Source organism: Solanum pennellii, chromosome 11, assembly GCF_001406875.1.
Source record: "Solanum pennellii chromosome 11, SPENNV200".
Classification (NCBI taxonomy): domain Eukaryota; kingdom Viridiplantae; phylum Streptophyta; class Magnoliopsida; order Solanales; family Solanaceae; genus Solanum; species Solanum pennellii.
Window position 1 is genome coordinate 59,382,590 of NC_028647.1, and position 7,504 is coordinate 59,390,093.

Genomic DNA, 7,504 nt, shown 5'->3' on the forward strand with positions numbered 1-7,504 from the left:
AAAATTGCTGGTAGAGAAACGATTTTCGCCAGAAAAAGCAAAAATCGCTGCAATAGCAGCGATTTGCTAAATTTAATTATTTTTAACTTTTTTTTTTAACAAATCGCTGCCATTCCTGCGACTTCCAATATAATCTTTTTTTAATAAATCACAGCCTAGGCAGCGATTTAACTTAAATTTTTTTTAAAATTATTTATTTGAAATTTTTTTTAAAAAATAAAAATATTAAAAGCAAATCGCTGTCTAGGCAGCGATTTGTGTCAAAAAAAATTTTTTTATATATTTTTTAAAATTAAATTACTGTCAAGGCAGCGATTTTAATCCATTTTTTTAAAAATTTAATGATTTGTATCATTTTTTTTCAAAAGATATAATTTTTCTAAATTTTTTTTAAAAAAATTTAATTAAATCGCTGCACTGACATCGATTTTCATAATGTTTTGTTTATTTATTTATTTATTTTTTAAATTACTAAAAAAATAATCATCCGTATTTTTTGTAGTAAAATTTGTGCAAATTTTTTTTCGATTTTCTTTAAAAAAAATTTGTTTTTGAAGTTAATCACATGTCAACTTTACAAAAAGTTGACATGTCAAATTATTTCAAAAAAAAAGATTCAAACATTACAAAAAATAATTTTTCACATGCATTTATAAGAAATAAGAAATAATGTCAATTCTCATGCATTTATAAGAAACTTTTTGTTTTTTTATTAATTTTTTTTAAATTGCTCTAAAAAATAAATCTTGCCTATTTTTGTGTAGTAAAATTTGTGCAAAACTTTTTTTTTCAAATTTCTCCAAATTTTTTTAATTTTTTAAGTTAATCACATGTCAATTTTACAAAAAAAAAAAAAGTTGACATATCAAATTCTTACAAAAAAAAAAATTAAAATTTTTATAAAAAAAATTCACATGCATTAATAAAAAAATAGTGTCAATTCACATACAAATAGTGCATTTTTGTTTTGTTATAAATTCATTGAATAAAGCATTTTTGTTTTGATAAATTGATGAACTTGTAATTCACATGTTACACTTTTATATTGTTATAAATTGATGAATTGTGCATTCAAATTTTGTTGTAGTATTTTAATTTTCTAAAGATTTTAAAAGTATTTCCTCTATAAGGTGAATTTGAATTTATTTTATTTTTAATTTATTTAATTCATTTTATAATTTTATATGATATTATGGATATATTTTATCTTTTGATACTTATATTAATGTTAATATTTATTTTTATTTTTTGTGTATAGATATGCACCCGTCAAATGTGTACGTACATCCTGATCCAATAGAGTATGATGTATTAAAAATTCAAGTTCATCATCGTTCAAAAGGAATTTGGAATGGTAACTTAAAAGAAGAGAAGTCTTGCTTATGTACGCGTCACGGTGATATTGATTTTGGCAACATATAAAATGTCATCCATTACATTCTCGCATTCATCAGTATATTCAAAATTGTAGATTTAAAGGAATTCTTGATGTAGGATGTGTGCCGTATGACTCCGGATTAATTTCTGCTTTAATTGAAAAGTGGCGTCCAGAAACACATACATTTCACATGTGAACTGGCGAGGCTACCATAACTTTACAAGATGTTGAAATTTTATTAGGAATGGTAATAGATGGTAGTCTTATAATTTTAAATGGAGCTGATGCTTTAGGGATTACAGGTAGACAAGAAACGATATTTGAATTAACAGGATGGTTACCTGATACTAGTTATTTTTCTGGTGTTAGTAGATTGTTAACATATAAATTGATTGAGTATATTGAAGGTTTGGATGATATTACTGATCACTCAACTGAGCATGAAGTGCAACAAAGATTTAGAGAATCAACATTTAGAGCATGAAGTCCTCCTAAAATCCAGATTACTACTCTTAAATTTTTTAAAACATTTGAAATCCTTCCAATTGTTTTTAGAGAATCAACAAACTTTACACTTCTTCTTCCTTTAAATTTTTCTCCAATAATTTCAAGAATCATGTATCTCAAATTTAATGGCATATTAAGAATTAGAAACCCCATCACTAAGGGATATAACTTAGATCTAAATTAACATTACTACTTATTGGATACACATATATGATAATATATATTCTATCAAACGAAATTAGATAGAAGACTTAATTAACGTAGCTACTTATTACATGTATCTAATAACAAAAATTTTATCACACAAAATCAGATACAAGAAATGAAAAATAATCTAATTAGATACATGTCACTATATCATATACAAAATAAGATCCAAAATCTTTAACATTAATTTCAGATACATATAAAGAATTTTCACAATCACATTTAATTCTTCTAATTGTCAAAAAGCATCTTCTAAATCGTCTCTAATGATATTGGGATCTATAGAAGTTTCATCCTTTCGAAATAATTGAGGAGATAAATTATACAATTGCTCTATTCTAGACTATTTTTGAGGGAGTGGTGTATCTCAATATCTTTCACTTCAAATGTGCTACAAAATTCTTGAATAATGGAATTATATATAGGATAGTATACATGGTATGAATGTGTATGTCTAATTACATAGTTTTTTTCAATGCAGAAATCTTATTAATTTAGGAGCTAATTACTTAGATGCATTCTAGCTTGCAATATTACAAATCATACTAAATTTTGTTGCGTCTTGAAGGAATATTGATTGTATTGAAGTGTTAACCTAATAAGGGAATACATGGGAGATATAGGAAGGAGTACTAATCCTAATAGGACTAGGATTAAGGAGTACTAATCCTAATAGGACTAGGATTAGTACATAGTAAATACTAATATTATTTAATACTATTTATTTAATACTATCTGTTATTATCCCCCTCAAGCTGAGCTGAGCGGAAGCGAACGGAAGCTTGGAACTGAGGTAATCGTGCTGTCGGCTCGGGAGAGGCTTGGTGAGAATATCAGCCGGTTGTTCTACAGTGGGTACATACTGCACAGTCATGGTGCCGGCCTGAACTTCATCGCGAACAAAGAGATAATCGGTATCAACATGCTTCATTCTAGTGTGTAGGACGGAATTCTTGGCCACACAGATGGTTGATTTGTTGTCACAATAGAGAGCAGGAACAGTGTGAGTGGCGCGGAGTTCGCGAAGAATATATGTGACCCACATGGTCTCAGCAGCAAGAAGAGCAAGGGCGCGGTATTCAGCTTCAGTCGAGGACCGAGAGACCTTGGGTTGTTTTTTTGTACACCAGGAGATCAGGTTCGGCCCCAAAAAAACGAGAAACCCCGATGTAGATTTTCTGTCATTTTTATCATTCGCCCAATCTGAATCTGAGAAACCCCGAAGCTCCAAGTCCCCGGGTCGAATGAGTAAACCACGACCAAGAGTGCCAAAAATGTACCTGAGAATGCGTTTTAGACAATGGTAATCATGTTCACTTGGTTGATGCATGCGCTGAGCAACTCGGTTGACAGCAAACTGGATGTCAGGACGGGTAATGGCCAGATACTGTAGAGCCCCAATGAGGCTGCGGAAGTGGGTGATATCGGCAAAGGGGGTGTCGGCTCCATTCGTAGACGAAGAGACTGCCATCGGTGTTGGTTGACTGGTGCATTTTTCCAGTCCAGCTTTCTGCAACAGATCTCGAGCATATTTTGACTGATGAAGAAACAAGCCGCTGCCTGTCCGAGAAACCTCCATTCCCAGAAAATAATGTAACGGGCCAAGGTCCTTCATTTTGAAGGTAGTATGCATAGCTCGAGTGACATCCTGAATGAGAGCTGCAGTAGAGCCTGTAATAATGATATCATCTACATAGACAAGAAGAATGACTGTACCGTGTGCTGAATGTCGAGTAAACAGACTCGTGTCGTGTACGCAACACGTGAAGCCGAGTCCCTGGAGGAACGTTTTCAGACGTGTGTACCAAGCACGGGGGGCTTGCTTGAGCCCATACAGAGACTTCTGGAGTTTGCAAACATGTTGAGGGAAGCGGGGATCAACATAGCCCGGTGGTTGCGTCATGTAGATAGTTTCATCAAGCATGCCATGAAGAAAAGCATTGGAAACATCCAACTGATTGATGAGCCAATTGTTGCGCACGGCGAGTGACAGTACCAGGCGAATGGTTTCCTGCCGAATAACAGGACTGAATGTCTCGGAGTAATCAAGCCCATACTCCTGATTGTAGCCTTTAGCAACCAAACGAGCCTTGTACCTGGAAATACTGCCATCCGCATTGTGTTTAATTTTGTACACCCATTTACAGCCCACTGGGTGCCGCCCATGGGGCTTAGGTACAAGAACCCAAGTTTTCTGATCAGTCAAAGCCTTAAACTCGTCATCCATAGCATGACGCCAATAAGCATTTTTTGAGGCAACAGAGTAGGTTGTTGGTTCACTATCGGGAAGGGGTGTATTTGGTAGTATGGTAGCCTGAAAGGTTTTGGGTTTAAAGATACCGGCTTTGCCACGGGTTAACATGGGATGAGTATTGGGGGGTGGCACGGGCGGTGGTGATTCGGGGGTGGCCGGGAAGGACCCAAAACGGATCGGGCTGGAGATGTTGTGGGTATGGGGTGGTTCGGGTTGGTTGTGAGTGTGGGTGGTGGTTGCGGGTGTATTGTGGGTGACGGTCGAAGGGGTGATGAGGGGTGGTTGGGTAGTGGGTGGAGGTGTGGGGGAAGGTGGTGAGGGACCCTGTGAGTATGTTGGAAAAAGGGGAAGGACGCCAATGAATGATGTATTTGTGGAGGAGGAAATAGACTCGTAGGGAAACTCATTTTCGACAAATTTGACATGACGAGATATGTAGACTTTATGAGTTTGTGGGTCAAGACAGCGATAACCCTTGGAGGTAGGATGATAGCCCAAAAAAATACAAGGACGGGATCGGGGTTGTAATTTGTGAGTAATATGAGGGCGTAGCCAAGGGTAGGCAAGACACCCAAAGACGCGGAGGTTGGTATAATTGGGAAGTTCTTGGTAAAGGAGTTGATAGGGTGATTTGTTGGAGAGAGTGTGACTGGGCATTCTGTTAATGAGGTAGTTTGCGGTGGCTAGAGCTTCTACCCAAAAGGAGACAGGGAGATGAGATTGATGTAGAAGAGTAACCACCGTTTCAATGAGATGGCGATGCTTACGCTCAGCCACCCCATTCTGTTCGGGAGTGTATGGACAGGAGGTTTGATGTATAATTCCCAGGGATTGCAGAAACTGGCCAAAGATGTTATTGACATATTCCTTTCCATTGTCACTTCGAAAAAGTTTAACATGAGAATTGAATTGTGTTTTGACCATTTTTTCAAAAGTGACAAAGGTGGTGTATGCCTGTGATTTGTGTTTTAGTGGGTACAACCAAGTGTATTTTGTAAAATCATCCACAAAACAAATATAATAGCGAAAACCAGCAAATGAAGGAACAGCAGTAGGACCCCATAGGTCAGAATGAATAAGTTGAAAAGGTCCAGTTGTACGCTTCTCAGATAAAGTAAAAGGTAATTTATGAGATTTAGCAATTGAACAGGAGTCACAATTGTTTACATGAATGGAAGAAAAACCTAATTGAGACATTAAAGAATTTATTATTTGAGTAGACGGGTGACCCAGACGACTGTGCCACAACAGACTGTGGCCATCAGCCGAAAGAGCCACCGGAGCCACAGGAACGCTTTCTGAAACTGGGTGGGCAGACGAACTTGTGCCAGGAAGAACGTACAGACCATGCTCACAGGGGCCCTGAAAAATCACCCTCTTGGTAGTATTGTCTAGGATCTGAAAATCATTAGAGGTGAACAAGAGTGAGCAATTATTGTCTTTTGTGAATTGGTGAACTGAAAGGAGATTGGATTTAATAGAAGGGACGTGGGTAAGGTTACCTAGGTGAAAGATAGCGGTGGGGGTTTTAATGGTACCCGTGCCAGTGTGAGAAATATTAAGGGACTCACCGTTGCCAACAGTAATACCATTGGAGCCATGATATGGATTTGGAGCGTTAAGCTTGGATAGATCAGAAGTAACGTGCATGTTGGCCCCAGTATCCAACAGCCATTCAGAGGAAGGGCCGGCTTGAGATGCATAATTGGCACGGTTATCACTATTTCGGCTCTCCTCATACCGAAACCAGCAACGAACAGCGGTGTGTCCTGTTTTCTGACAGATTTGACAAGTTGGACGATCCCGCTCGTAAGTGCCCTGCCCGCCGCTGGAAGATGACTGCCCGCCGCTGCCGAAGGAGTGCAGGCTGTTGTTGCTGCCGTGCTGCTGACCGTCGTACGGCGGACGACTGCCCTGCCGACCGCCGCGCCCGCGGCCTCCGCTGTTTCTGCCGTAGCCGCCGCGGCTCCCCTGCCGGCCGCCACCACGCCCCCCGCGATAGTTCTGGCTTGCGGTGAGGGCGGTGGCCGGTTCCATAACAGCGGCTTCTCGGAGAAGAAGTTTGCTCTCCAGATCCACGTTGATTTCTTCACTTTTTAGCCACGAGGAGAGAGTAGCCAGGTCAACGGGCGTTGGACTGATGCGAACCGCCTGTTTAATGGAGGAGTAAGCTGATGGGAGCCCCCGAACGACGCACATGACGAGATCTTTTTCGGGAATGATTTCGTTCACGGTGTCGAGGGCTGTGATGATGGTGGAGACCTCGTCTAAATACTCCGCCATAGTTTTCGTTCCTTTGGTAATTGTGTGGAGACGATCACGCAATTGAAAAATATGAGAGTGGGAAATTGATGCATAGCGTGTTGCGAGGGCCGTCCACAGGGCTGAAGCAGTTGTGTAGGATCGGACGTGTTTCTGAACCGTGGGAGAGATGACCGCAATCAAACATGATCGGATCTGGCCATCCACGGCTTTCCAGGCGGCATGGGCCGGATTGGTTTTTTCTGATTTGTCCGTGGCGGTGATGACTGCCGGCGGCGGTTCTGTGCTTCCATCGACGTATTTGAGAAGGTAATTGGCCTCAAGGGCTGTAAGAACGGTGATTTTCCATGTAGGGTAATTTATGTCTGATAATTTTTCGGGAATCAGGGCATGAAGATGCCTGAGAAGGAGTTTAACGCCAGAAGGAAGTGAATCGAGAGGATCCACCTCGGTTGTCATGGCTGCCGCCGCCCAAGAGAAGAGAGGGAACGATCGGTGCCCTAAAGAGAGAAAAAAAAACCTAGAGAAAAGAAGATCTAGGTTTTCTGGCTCTTGATACCATGAAGGAATATTGATTGTATTGAAGTGTTAACCTAATAAGGGAATACATGGGAGATATATATAGGAGATATAGGAAGGAGTACTAATCCTAATAGGACTAGGATTAAGGAGTACTAATCCTAATAGGACTAGGATTAGTACATAGTAAATACTAATATTATTTAATACTATTTATTTAATACTATCTGTTATTACGTCTAGATACATGTGTCTCGGGATTCATGGGGTTAAAATTAGGTGTAATTTGTTCTAGGCACATTATATTCAAAAAGATTTACATGTATCTGGGATACATAACAAATCTCACTCGCCTCCCTCTCATCTCGCTCTGTATT